Raw genomic sequence first — 15,905 nt, forward strand, 5'->3', positions numbered from 1 at the left:
CCGCGAGAGTCAAGACCTAGATTCTGACGCAAATAACTATTAGGTCTTGTAGAGGTACGTTAAAAAGGTTTAGAAGGAGACTTTTGATGATTCTGGTTTTCGTTAGAAAGTGCGGAGTGTTTAGTTTCATTGTAGCATTTTAATTCTTGGCTGTAGCTAAGTTCAATTACGTAGATCCTCATCATTAGAGGAAGATGTAAAAAAAAAAGAAAGAAAATGATCCACTACACTTACTAGTTACATTCATGCCGAATACTATCACGCGCTAAGGAACTTCGGTTCATTGAAATTTATAAATTAACAACAGGTGTTTCGTATAGGAGTGAAAAAATCGAAATATAGTGTCATTACGCTACAGCAATAAATTTTCCTGCTCTACCAACAGACTTCACAGAGTTCCGAGAAATCCTTCAACAGTCCCTTCAGCGGAACGCTTGACATTTGCCGGTTAATTTGTTATTTTACGCTGTACATAGAATCACCAGTAAATTTTTCATATGTCGCTATTGCTTGTAATGACATTCAATTATGATAACATTATGTACAAGAGCCACCCAGAGAGATCCCAGAGAGAGGGAATACGAGAATCACTAGTTGTTTGACTGATTACACTGAAATAGGAAATATATTGTCATGTTGTGTATTAAAGTACGCATTAATCAAAACGTCTAACGTACAGTTGCAAATATAATAAGTAACCAACTAGACAATTTGATTACAATTTTACAGATCTTTCACCTTTTTACTACATATTAGCGAGAAAGTCGCAACATTCCTAACTTTATTTGTTGCAGTAGTTTTTAAAATTCTTTATTCTGTTTTCTTTCTGTGTGTCACTTAACCCATTGTACGTATAGACACAACAAAGGCTTAAAAAGAAAACCTCTATAGAAAAGGTAATAGCTTGTTTCTGTCTTGTTTTGTTGGTGTAATGCGTTAATCAGAAACCTGAGACATGGTGTTAACACTTGTTTACTGAATCGGCTCTGGTGACGCCATAATAGGTTGAAAGGAAGGTCAACGTTATACAGGGCGCCCCACATAAAACCAGTGCATCTTAAGTACCGGTTAATTATGTCTCCCAAATTGCTTGTGAAGTGGCAACAGTGTTTCCAAAGCTGGCTACAACGCGTTTTATCGGGAAGCTGTGTAGGCTGTGGGTTCGTGTGTCAGTGTTTCGAGACGTTGGCATTGTTGAGTTGTTACAGAAATGGGGCAGTTTGCATTACAACAGCGAACTGATATTGTGAGTTGTTACATGAAGACGGACTCCAACAAAGAATATAAAGAAATGTTTCATATCGCAGTAGGAAACTGCCCAATACCAGCACTGTTCAAGATCTGTACAAGTAATGGAGGGCTGTAGAATCCGTTCGGAATGTGCAGAGGGATAAGCGAGTTACATAGAAGAACCTTGCAGCTATACACAAATTCGCATGGACGTTCCGAAAAGTGCCCGCATGTCGGTGAGGAGGTTATTGCAGCAGGTTGTGTATCTCGTACATCGCGTGGAGACTAATAAAGGATATAAAATTAAAACAGCACTTCGTGTTAGTGTGGTGCAAGAGTTGAAATTTGAGGATCAGCAAAAAAATAAAAATAAAAATAAAAGAAATATTAAACAGACTGTTACCATCAACTGTTAACAGTCACTTCGACCCCGTGCTGTACTTCATATCAAAGGAGGTTATGTAAACATCCAGAACTGCAGATATTGGTCGCAGGACAACCCACATATTCTGTATGAAGAACCTCTCCAATCAGAGAAGATACGTGTTTGGGTGAGCGTTGTACGGCACGCGCCTTGCAGGCCCCATATTTGTCAATTACTTTGTGAGATATGTAGAGATCTTTGACTCTTTCTATGGACAATTAACACATACAGAGAAACTTCACGCAGTATTCCAACAAGATCGAGCAACCGCTCACACACCCAGTATGGCCTACATTATCAACGTGTTCCCTGAAGACAGACTTGTCTGAAACCTTTGATACCCAAGGTCCCCCTACTTAACAGTGTCTGAGTTTTATTTATGGGGCACACTTAAAAACAAAATGTATGCTGAAAATTTACTTACAATAGACGATCATAAATGCAAAATTTCTAGAGAAATTAGCAACATCAAGCCTGCAGAATTACAGTGTGTGGCTGGTAACCTAGTACCTTCATCACAGGAAACCCACGAAATCAGCACTGGCTAGATGCCCATGGCTGCCACTTCCAGAATCTAGTTTTCAGCGCTGCTTTATTTAGGCTTTCTGTTTTCTTTAACTTGAATATCTTGCATGAGGCATACAGATTGTATAAGGGGTGCTCTGTATTAATGCCTCGCGTCTTATTCGATTTTTTGTGTAATCACCGCTTTTAAATATCGTTTTTGTAGCCTTGATGCACATAAATAGGACCATCGCCAGAAGGAATTTCTATGAATAACGATGAATAAATTTCATCTTGTGATAATCCATTTCGTCCAGTACTATCTGCTGCTGTCAGATAGTAGAGCTAGCAGCACTAATTACATGAAAAAAGATATGTGAAATATTAAAACGTAGCAACTACCTAGTCATAACTATTTCTATTTCTAAACAGCTTATCTGTGAAAGTAAGGAATCACTTAAATGAAAATTTAGTAGTAAATTTAGTAATACTTCAGCCATAAGAAGTGACGAGGTTCTCCGAATAATTGGCGAGGATAGATCGACGTGGAAATCATTGGCAAGAAGAAGGAACACGACAATAAGACATTTGTTATGGCACCGAGGAATAACTACAGTGGTATTTGAGGGAGTAGCGATAAAAACGGAAGGGCAAAATGTTTCTCACATCCAACAAATGACAACGTTTGGCGTAAGTTTTAATGCGCAATGAAGAGGTTGGCACAAGACAGGATCTCGTAAAGGACTGCATAGGAGAGGGTCACGTAAATGATAACCCTAAACAAACCCCTGCTCAGTCATCCAGCCATAGTCACGCTAGTCTGTGACTTGACTTCTGGATATGCAAGCATGAATATTAACACTTTCTGATGACGAAACTACGCTTCTCTTAGATCAAATAGGAAGTTCCAGGCACGGGCAACTTAGTTCATGTACACTGCAATATTGCAAGTGTGTATACACAAAACAATAAAGATTAAGCCGAGAACTACATGGCTTAAATCAGCGGCAGATATTGGAAGCCGGGAACAGGCGATTCAAAACAGAAATTCCTGTGATATAAGAAAATTATTTTGAATTGTGAGGTGGGGGCCCATATCCAAGACAATCAACTTGTTAGCTAGTCATATTTTCCAATCTTTCAAGTCCGAGGAGTGCCAAAATGATGAGGGTTGGCTAGTATCTGGAATCCGTCGTTATGAAATGACAACTGGAAACAGATTTTTATAAACCATTGATTTTTCCAGTTGAATGAGTTAAGTGCTGTTGGGGTTCAGTGTTCCGTCATTGTGCAGAAATTGTATCTTCAGTTTTTACCATCATGGTACGTAATTTTATACATAACCCCATTTTATAAACGCAAATAGTCTTCCACTGTGTCTAGAAGTGCTGTCGTCTTCATGAGCTTGGCAAATTTTTGATAAAGTTTTAGAACTCTCCGAAGGAAAGCCGCTCACAATACACCTCTTTCGTCTTCCTGCCAATTGTCTGAGATTCTCATTTGAAGAGTTCACTTAATTCTAAACGCTGTTAGCGTCGGGAACATGTCCCTGCAATCCAAACGTTTAAGAATGCTAATAGTTAGCAAAGAATGGTAACAGCGAAAATCAATTAGGGTTGGCTCACGGTCCAAAGTATATACATTTTGTGTTGCGAAAACTGAACGATGTTGGCCTTGTTACGTTCCAAACTACACTGGTATTATCTAAGTACATATCACATTAACAGCTATTTCAGGTCTTGATTGGTTACGTTACGTTGCATGTCATTTAACACTTTTTGATGCACTAAATCTTTAAATGTGTGTGAATACCTAAGGAGCCAAACTGCTTAGGTCATCGGTTTCTAGACTTACACACTACTTAAACTAACTTATGCTAAGAACAACACACACATACAACATACAACCATGCCCGAGGGAGGACTCGAACTTCAGTCGGGAGACGCTCCACAATTCGTGACACTCCTCGCGGCTTACATGCGCTAAGTAACCATTGAGTTCTTTTTAATAGTGTTCATGCGCTAACGAAATTTTTCAGATCGTAATTTTAAGACGCAATATGTCGTTCTCACAATCGAATCTTCGATGATATAACTAAATTACCTTCACACAGTCTTGAAAGCCAGTATCACTACATAATAGGAGCTCCTACAGAAGTTCACAAAATTTATGATTTGATTCTTGATTTCAGTGTGACACACGTATTGAACCTGAAGCAGTCGAGTCGAAGACGAAGCTGGAGGTAAAAAAATAAATAAAAATAAAAAAGAAAACATTTATCCCAGTGGACATATCGTAAGTGAATTGTGTAATATGTAGCTACGGTGGCCTTTATTTGAATTGGCCATTAACTCACGGCAGTTGCAAGGTGCTTGATACCTGATCACGGTTAAGTGCAGTTTTCTTCACTCTCAACATCTAGATTTTGCAGCTGATATAATAGATTGAATTTCACAGTTCTATATGCGACGTAGTCTACTATCGTTGTTATTCAATTTGTACACTGAGCAAAGAGTAAAGGAAAAGAAATACAAATTTGTGGAAGAAATTTAAGTTCAGCTAGATGGAATAAGAACTTGTGATTTGCCACAAGAGGATATAACATGAACATCAAGAAAAAGTAAATAAAGCTAATGGCATGTGGCCGAACCAATTTAGGCGATGCTGAGGGAATTAGATTAGGAAACGAGACACTGAAAGTGGCGAATTAAGTAAGCTATTTGGGCAGTAAAATAACTGATGATGGTCGAAATAGAGAAGATGTAAAATGTAGACAACATGGTAAAAAAATATTTTCTGAGAAAAGAAATTTTTTATTATCGTTTCCAGATTCATATGTTACGGAATCTTTCTGATGGTATTTGTCTGGACTGCAGCCTTGCAAGGAAATGAAACGTGGACTATAAACAGTTCAGACAGAAGGAGAGTAGAAGCTTTTGAAATATGGTGCTACAGAAGAATTCAGAAAATTTTATGGGTCGTAGATTGTGTAACCCAGGTGGAGGTCCACAGTCCAACGGACCTAGTAAGTGTACCGCAACCAGAGGGCACTGTCGTCCATTCTGTGACGTAACCGAAGATGGTTGTCTGGAGGGGAAAACGACACAGCCTGCGCTGGGATGCTGGAGAGAGGAAGGAGAGCACTTTATTTGTTTTGGAACAATTTATTTAGGGATGGATTTTGAAAGATAATATATTTATCACACTGATACAAATTACATGCTTTGCCGTGCTCCATTTGCAGAGTGCAAACGCTCCAAGGGCGCACATGCGTCAATGCCACCGAGAGCCACCACTGGATGCAAGCCTGCATGATTCATCGCTCTCATGCCGTTGCTGCCTACAGCGAGCTGGTGAAAGTTCGCTGTTTTCGTATATGCAGTCAGAGTTCTTCGAGTGTTATACTGGCATCACAGAACTCTAAGGCGCGCTCACGGTAGTCCCATATGCGAGTCGCCTCTGCTGTCACGATACCTATGGATACTGACGTCACAGCATAGCAAAAGGTACATTGATCTTAACAATCCTAAAGGAACATGCGTGCTGCGTCTAGCCATGCACGCGTACCCAGCGTGTCAGACACATTTCATGAAATGTTCGTCCTGCTGATATATGTCTTTGAAACGTTAAATGTTCTCACCACTAAAATCCTGCGCACCCTCGCGAAAACACCGTTCATCATAAAAGCATTCTTGTTGTTTGGAAAGAGAGCATTCTCTAAGCACAGACGTGGGGAAATCAGAACAGTTATGCAAACAGAATCGAGGCACTGTCTTACAGAAGAGAAAAAAGTGGCTTCAATTTTCGGTATCTTACAGCAACAGGTCTGGAAATGTCCTAACACCACAGTGGCGCAGGAGTGATGGCATCCCCACCAGATATGGATGGTGTGCTTCAACTTCTCTTTGAACGCTTCCTTTCTCAGAACTTTCCATACACACCTTGCCTCCATCTTGTTCGAATCAGTTTGTAGATTCTCCTACGTCCTGGCACAAAGACTGTCTTGTCAATGAATAGAGCATTATGATTGTGTTTTGTAGAGATCACCATATTGCACCAATAATTAACCCTAGCCTGCGTAGTTGCCTACAGATCGTCAAATATGGAAATAGTCTTACTCAATTACACTACTCTATCACCTAAGACAGGAGCCTGAATATTTGAGCGCAAAACAGATCTCCGACCCTGCAATATATCAATGCATACCGAGTCCATGAAGTAAACATACAATTCGTATCCTGCGCCATTTAAAATCAGCCTTTTACATCATTCGTACATTTACGACAGACAGCACCATATACACTCCTTGTAGCACTAGATATGTCCCTGCAAGGACGGCAGTCATCCACCCCGAACGTGTGATCAGAGCATCCCCAGCGGACCAATGTCACTCTCAGAACGGTTCTACAAATTCGGGCTGTTCCCTCTCGGCACAAAGGCATTATTGATTCTGGTCCAGACCTGATTGCTTGCTTACTTTTCTACACCCATCTCTAGACACTGGGATTACAAGAACACATGTATTTTCGCATGGTTTGCGATAATATTACACCATTTCCGTGGTACTTTTCGATATCAAGCCTACAACAGTATCCTACCTCATGCAACAATATTCCGAAGATATAGACTAGATACGCAAAACTTTAGCTAGGTGGGGCGTGCTGTAAACCACTGACCAACTAGAAACTTGTCATGCATGAGAATACGTTTCTTAGAAACTCGAAAAAAATAGAGAAAACAGATATTTACACACACAAATACCAATGTCAGTGATGTAGCAGATTCCAAATCATTCCCATAGTTTTCAAGATGAACTAAGGTGTTTCTCACGTCTAGACAAGCGGCAAACGTGTCTTCCACATGCTCGATACACACACCACAATCGATCTTCCCTCAACTAAATGAAGGCACGAAATGTGAAGAAGCAGTCAACCAAACAATTTACTTGGGAAGGAATAACGGTCTAGCGCAAACACACCTCCATATTCGATCTTCTCAAATCTCTACACCATCACGAAAGCTATCCAATACATACTAAGTATTAGTTCGCTATTCAGTCATGTAGAAGACAATAGAGTTAAGTCATCTACATTCCTACACTCCAACAGGCCTCTCCATTCGGACAGCTCCTACACTTAACGGGAAACGTGAATCATTCCCGCATAGGTCACTGGCGCTGCAGGCCGAGCAAGCACAGGTAGAATCATCATCCTAAGAAATTGGTCACATACATATTTTAGCTCTGTACTTACAACTAGATGTTACGATCAAGAACTCAGTTTAACGACATTCGATAATGAGCGAAGTACCGGAAATACACTCTGTCGGCTGCTGTGGCTCTGGAAAAAGAAATATCAGTACCATTCTTATGACTTGACATACTCTTCCCTTTGCTATCACAGTACTGGATGTCAGATCCATACCTTCCTTACGAATTGGCATAGTCATTTGCTTTGCACATGTCGTGACACCAACACATACTTTATAATCCTGATTCTCAAGGTGATCCTATCATGCATCCCCTACTACTAAGTACAATACTTGGTCAATAACTGATCGCTGGCGATACGAAATAATACTGACCGAAAATCAACTATAGGTGGACATGTCTCATAAGTTTTTCTTGCGAGTGCCACGAGCGTGTCATAGAAAGGGATGTTTAATCGTCTTACAAACCGCCAGATGTTAAAAAACCCGGTGTCAACAACTACTGTATGTTACTGTCACAAGCCGTCTTGGTTCTACATGTGCACACAAGTACTAACGTTAAAACCTATACCGGCTTTATAAATCCACGCATGGCATTACCTAAGAATCACATGGTTTCTTCAGACAAATACCGAGATTCTGACCGTAGGAGTGTGTATTATCAGACCAGCAGTCCGCTTCCACATAGCTCACGATACAACCTCGCCATAAAATCGCTGAATTTTGGAACTGATTCGGCTAAGGAACGTGGTATGAAAAAGCTATTTGCAACCCCCTAACGCCACCACCACCAGATATTTCTCCAGTATTTGTAACGTATTCTGTCTCGATACTTTGTCAGAGGTTCTGCGATATGTCCACTGAGTTATAGGCGATGATTAATTGAGAAGGATCACAAACGGTAGTCGATGATGTGCTGATTGAGGTCGTAAGAAATGTACACTAGCTTTTCAGATCTCTAGTGTTACGCTATCTGCTAGAAATTATGTCTATGAGTTGGAATGAAGTCTTCCCATTCAACCACAAAATTGCGTTGGACCTTATGGAGAAGTCCCCTAATGATTACAGTCACTAGTCAAATATATTTCTGGCACGCTCTTATCTCTAAACGAGCCACCTTCCTCGAACCTATGTGCTACAGTAAAATTCCAACATGGTTTTAGATAGCCTCTATGCATCTTGCAACTACCCATCAGGCTCTGCACCTCTTTCCCTGCAGCTTTGTGCATGTAACTGTTCCGATGTAAATCGGAACTGAGTACAAAAATGGGAAATGTGTGGTAAGGTCATATGGGACCAAACTGCTGAGATCATCGGACCCTACGCTTACACACTATTTAATCTAACTTAAACTGACTTACGCTAAGGACTATACACACACTCATGCCCGAGGGAGGACTCGAATCTCCGACGGAGGGAGCCGCGAGGACCGTGACACGACGCCCCTAGACCGCGCGGATACCCTGTGCGGCAACTGAATAGAAGTCGGAGAAAGCTTATCTACCACCTTCTGCAACCCGTGTAGAAACAGAAGAATCTGAGATTCTGTGACACACCTGTGGTTTGACTTTCGACAGCAACGAAGCGTGCTCCTTGTATATCTTGTACTTCCTTGTTTCATCGATCAACTGAAGTATTTCTTCGCTGTTATCTGCTTTGTACGTACGTTTTTCTTTCCAAATCCAGTGACTACAATTTTAGTGACGCCAATTCCTCTTTTACTTTACTTCCTACTGAGCTATTCCTTACATATGTATCTATAGCCTCACAAGACTTCAGGCCTAACTCGTCACCCCTTAGCGCTTCTGTATGACACTTCTTTGCGTATTGATTCTTCCTGACTAACCTCTCGCACGTGAGCCTACTCTTCTTCACTACTACACTCTGATCTGAGTTTATATTTGCTCCCGGGTACAATCCAGTGTCTGATTTCGGAACATCTGTCTGAACATGATGTAATCTCACTGAAACCTTCCCGTCTCACCCAGCCTTTTCCGTGTATACTTTCACCTCTTCGCTTTTATTAGCTGAAATTTACTATAGATTTCAATTACTCTCTGTCTCTCCTGTCATTCCTTATCCTAAGCCGATATTCTCGAGCAACCTATTCTTCTACTCCTTCCCCTACAACTATATTCCAGACCCCCAATGACCGTTAGATTTTCGTCTCCCTTTACGTACTGTATTACCCTCTCAATATCCTCGTGTACTTTCTCTCTCTCTGCACGTTCAGGTGACGACGTCACATGTATACCTGAACTATCTTGTAGGTGTTGTTATGCATTCGATTCTGATAGGAACAACTCAATGACTGAAGTGTTCGCAGGAACACACCCTCTGCTCTACTTTCCTATTCATAATGAATCCCGTTATAAAATATTCTGATGCTGCTGATATTACCTTATACTCATCTGACCAGAAATTCTTGTTTTCTTTCCATTTCGCTTCTCTGACCCTACTATACAGTATCTAGATTGAGCCCCTGCATTATCCTTTTCAGATTTTCTAGCTCCCCTACCACGTTCAAGCTTCTGACATTCAACGCCCCGACTCATAGAACATTATCCTTCAGTCGCATATTTAATTTTTTATCATGAACACCATCCCTTTGGCAGTCCCTTCCCGGAGATCTGAATGGGGGACTATTCCGGTTGTTTTGTCATTGTAGAGTTCATCATCACACTTTGGCAATTATAGGCTATGTTTCTTTAGTGCAGTGTTTTACATTCCCTTCTGCATCCTGGGTATGGAGCCACAATGGGCGAGACTGTCTGGTGTCGGCGGAATGGCGCAGGAAATGCCTAGACAGGTTGGGTTCATATGAGCGACCACTGTTGGCGGCAGCGGACGCGGTGAGCGAAATGTAACTGGGATTTGTGACCGAAAGCGAATACGCGAATTTTATGCATATTGGGTTATACTGTGGTACCATACTGTAAAGTATATACTATAACCACAATGATACCCCGTTTATGGAACTCCTCTTTATTTACTTTTACATCTGTAGGAGTCCATTTACAAAACCAAAATTCATGCTTTAAATAGTGTAGACGTTCAACATGTGACACATAAAAGTGGATTCCAACTAAAACTTGCTGCATAAAATTGAAAAAATACACTTGGAGTTACGATGGAGAAAAGGACTTCGCTTTTACCGTCAATACACTACTGCCCATTAAAATTGCTGCACCATGAAGATGACGTGCTACAGACGCGAAATGTATCCGATAGGAAGAAGATGCTGTGATATGCAAATGATTAGCTTTTCAGAGCATTCACACAAGGTCGGCGCCGGTGGCGACACTTACAACGTGCTGACATGAGGAAAGTTTCCAATCGATTTCTCATACAAAAACAGCAGTTGACCGCCGTTGCCTAGTTCGAATGGCTCTGAGCACTATGGGACTCAACATCTGAGGTCATCAGTCTCCTAGAACTTAGAACTACTGAAACCTAACTAACCTAAGAACATCAAACACATCCATGTCCGAGGCAGGATTCGAACCTGCGAACGTACCAGTCACGTGGTTCCGGACTGAAGTGCCTAGAACCGCACGGTCACCACGGCCGGCCCGTTGCCTGGTGAAACATTGTTGTGATGCCTCGTGTAAGGAGGAGAAATGCGTACCATCACGTTTCCGACTTTGATAAAGGTCGGATTGTAGCCTATCGCGATTGCGGTTTATCGTATCCCGATATGGCAGCTCGCGTTGGTCGAGATCCATTGACTGTTAGCAGAATATGGAATCGGTGGATTCAGGAGGGTAATACGGAACGCCGTGCTGGATCCCTACCGCCTCGTATCACTAGCAGTCGAGATGACAGGCATCTTATCCGCATGGCTGTAACGGAGCGTGCAGCCACGTCTCGATCCCTAAGTCAACAGATGGGGACGTTTGCAAGACAACAACCATCTGCACGAACAGTTAGACGACGTTTGCAGCAGCATGGACTATCAGCTCGGAGACCATGGCAGCGGTTACCCTTGACGCTGCATCACAGACAGGAACGCCTACAATGGTGTACTCAACGACGAACCTCGGTGCACGAATGGCAAAACTTCATTTTTTCGGATGAATCCAGGTTCTGTTTACAGCATCATGAGAGTCGCATCCGTGTTTGGCGACATCGCGGTGAACGCAGATTGAAAGCGTGTATTCGTCATCGCCATACTGGCGTATCACCCGGCATGATGGTATGGGGTGCCATTGATTACACGTCTCGGTCATCTCTTGTTCGCATTCGGCACTTTGAAAAATGGTCGTTACATAGTAGATGTGTTACGATCCGTGGCTCTAACCTTCATTCGATCCGTGCGAAACCCTACATTTCAGCAGGATAATGCACGATCCCATGTTGTAGGTCCTGTACGGGCCTTTTTTGGTACAGAAAATGTTCAATCGCTGCCCTGGCCAGCACATTCTCCAGGTCTCTCACCAATTCAAATCGTCTGGTCAATGGTGGCCTAGCAACTGGCTCTTCACAATACGCCAGTCACTACTCTTGATGAACTGTGGTATCGTGTTGAAGCCGCATGGGCAGCTGTACCTGTTCACGCCATCCAAGCTCTGTTTGACTCAATGCCCAGGCGTATCAAGGCCGTTATTACGGCAAGAGGTAGTTGTTCTGTGTACTGATTTCTCAGTATCTATGCACCCAAATTGCGTGAAAATGTAATCACATGTCTGTTCTAGTATAAATTATTTGTCCAATGAATACCCGTTTGTCATCTGCATTTCCTCTTGGTGTAGCAATTTTAATGGCCAGTAGCGTAATTATTACATTCCTAAATGAGAGAGAATACTTTTTTTCATACAAAACTTGAAACCTGTCTTCAGGGTCTATCACGATATTTGACAAGTTATCTGAAGTTATCAGACCATTGGTGTTATTTTCAATTGCATCCACACAAACAGTTAGTAAATTAGCGGTACCTAAAACTACGTGAATTAAAAATATGATTTCTCGAATTATCAGAATTCATCATTACGTCAGAAAATGTTCAAATGTGTGTGAAATCTTATGGGTCTTAACTGCTAAGATGGTCAGTCCCTAAGCTTACACACTACTTAACCTAAATTATCCTAAGGACAAACACACACACACCCATGCCCGAGGGAGGACTGGAACCTCCGCCTGGACCAACCGCACAGTCCATGACTGCAGCGCCTCAAACCGCTCGGCTAATCCCGCGCGGCATTCCGTCAGAGATATTGCTTGTTTTCTTTAGTGTTATACATTTCCTGAAGCACATCTTCTACATGTACATCATCATCTACATACGAGGGTTGGAACTTGTGTTCTAGGCTTTGTTAAAATTCTTCCTCCGCGCGGGATTTCCCGAGCGGTCACAGGCGCTACAGTCATGGACTGTGCGGCCGGTCCCGGCGGAAGCTCGAGTCCTGCCTCGGGCATGGGTGTGTGTGTTTGTCCTTGGGATAATTTAGGTTAGGTAGTGTGTAAGCTTAGGGACTGATTACATTAGCAGTTTAGTTCCATAAGATTTCACATACATTTGAACAAAATTCTTCCAATACATTTTGATCAATTGCTATCCCTACTATGTCCCTACGTGATACTTTCATTTCATATCGCTGTCTAGGTATTTAACTGACGAACCACTTTACACTACTAATGCTGTAGCCAAATATTTCATGATTGGTTTTCCTCATCAACTACCGAGTAAGGTAGCGCAATGCTTAGCACACCGGACTCGCATTTGAAAGAACAATGGTTGAAACCGTGTCCGGCCATCATGATTTTGGTTTTTCTGATTTCCCCAAATCGTTTCAGGTAAATTCCGGGATGGTTTCTGTGAGAGGGCACAGCCTATTTTCTTCCCTAATCCGATGGGACCGACGACCTCGCTGTTTGGTTCCCTCCCCCGAATCAACCAACCAACCTACATAATCAGCCTCATTAACATGCATTTTTATACATTTAGAGCAAGCGTGTCTCTTACACCACAACATCAGCAGCAAACAACCGCAACTGCTGCTCACCCTGTCCGTCATATCACTTACGTACGAGGGTTGGAACTTTAATAGTGGCAACTATTTATTTACAGCTTGTACAAAATAGATTACTGACCTTCAAAGTAGTCACCAGCATAGTGTATAACCCGTTGACAGCGACTTGGAAGTCGTAAGATACTCTGAGCAGTGCCAGTTATGTTGAAAGTTCGAGCGGCGTGGTCCATTGCCGATGAATTGGTAGCAGTTGAGAATAGAATGCGGTGAAGTGTTTCCTTCAATTTAGAAATCCAGTTGAACTCACGAGGGCTTAAGTCATGAGTGTGAAATAGGTTTACAGTACTTAGCAGCCCCATCAGTCAAACAAAACAGCTCCCACTGTATGTGCAAGAGCATTGTCCTGCGAAATGATGGTCAGGTCCTGCAGAGAGTGTCATCACTTCTGTCTCTATGCTATTTTTGGAACTCAACCTACGACCAGCTTCGAGACATAAGTGATGACACTTTCTGCAGTACCTGACCATCATTTCGCAGGTCAATGCTAATGCACATATAGTGCGAGCTGTTACTGATTTGTTTGACTGGTGGGGTGCTAAATACTGTACAACCTACTGCACACCCCTGACTTAAGCCCTCGTGAGTTCAACTGGATTTCGAAATTGAAGGAAACACTTCACCGCATTCTCTTCAGAACTGCTACAAATTCATCGGGCAACAGACCGCGCCGATCGAACTTTCAACACAACTGGCACAGCTAAGAGTATTTACGATTTCCACATCGCTGACAACGGGTTATACACAATGCTGGTGTCTACTTTGAAGGTCAGTAAAACTTTGAAACACGTATCTATTTTGTACGAGCTGTAAATATATAGTTGGCACTATTACGGTCCCAACCCTCGTATGTAGAGAGAGCGGTCCTATCATGCTTCCCTGAGTCACTCCGGATGATACCCTTGCCACTGGTGAACATTAGTCATTGAAGATTTCATAGTGGATGTTATTATTTACGAAGTCTTCGAGCGACTCAGGTATGTGAGAATCTAATCCATTTCCGAGGGGGTACCTCGTCAAACGCTTGCGGGAAGTCCAAGAACCTGCCTGTTGCCTTGTACCTGTGCTCAGCAAGATGTCATATGAGAAAATTGCAAGCCTTCATTAGCTGTATGAGATCAGATTCTAAATTAGTCATATCTCACTTCACGTGAAATAGAAACATGATGCTTAGAATCGTCACGATCTTCCTACAAAGATGAGGCTTGTTTTCCTTCGTAATATACATTGCCTAAGGCACAGCCTTCATAAGCCGTATGACGTAACATGGTACCGTACACATATTGCTCTACGCTTTTAGAACAAATTGTTAAATACAAGATAACCTCTATGTTCCACAGCCAATTCTATTCTCCAATTGGCTGTACTGTGAACACAGTTATTTGTTATTCACGATCGTCAGATTTAAGCAGTGCGCCATTTAAATACCCACGCATATACGCGTACATTGTACGTACCTATACACCGTACATACATGTACAAGATGTCTATGTAAAATTAGGAGTAAATGTGAAAGTCTTTGAAAATGCTCATCGCCGAAATCAGCTGATTTAAAAAAAACGACTGATATCATAGTACAGCTAACGAGGAAAATGGAATTGTCTTTCAATGAATGTGTCTCTGTAGCACCCGATAAGTAAAACATCTGGATATTATTTATATAGTTCACCTTGAAGAGTACGCCATATGTACTAGTAACCTTCTCTCAGTGTCTTATGTTGAAATCATTTAAGGGTAATCATGGAAATGCGGTAACACACATTATATATACACCTTTGAAGCGCTAATTACGCAGACTTCGTAGAAGCAACGAGCAGTGAAAACCACTTAAGGTAAGTAGACAGGAGTGTTTGTTCTCTTTAATTAAGTAATCTGTTTGCTAGCACAGTAGCCTTCTCATTAAGCTGGGATATATAATTTTGCATGTCAAATTTCTTATGTCAAAGTGGGATTGAGGAACTTACTCGATGAATATAACGCTGGCTTCTGAGTGATGAACATTATTAGAATGGCAGTATAGTAACACGATAAACATGTCCGCGTTTGCGAAACGTGTTCACGTAGTAGTTTCGTTTTACCTTCATGACAGTATGAAAAATATTCTCATATAGACTGTGGAAATAATTTTTTTTTTATTTGGATAAATAAAGATCCACGAAATAGAAGTCTAGGAGAAATTATCTGAGGTTAGATTTGAAGATTCGTTGCTACTTGCTAGATATACTATGGTACTCGGTAAATTAGCAAATTTCCTGTTACTGCGTATCGAACCCCACTTTTTAGCCACTGACAGCTGTAATAATGGGAAACAAAGATCATTATTTCTTCTAGTGTTGTAGATGAGAACATCACTGTTCTTCGCAAATTGTGATGGGTTATCTATGATGAATTTCATTAGCAAATACATATATAGCGATGGAGCTAAAACGCCTAACTTATTGAAGAGTTGTATTGAACACCACATATTATTGTTACTGCACGTTTCTGAGCAATCATTTTTTTTAATAAATGAT

This window comes from Schistocerca serialis, chromosome 7, assembly GCF_023864345.2.
Source record: "Schistocerca serialis cubense isolate TAMUIC-IGC-003099 chromosome 7, iqSchSeri2.2, whole genome shotgun sequence".
NCBI classification, from domain to species: domain Eukaryota; kingdom Metazoa; phylum Arthropoda; class Insecta; order Orthoptera; family Acrididae; genus Schistocerca; species Schistocerca serialis.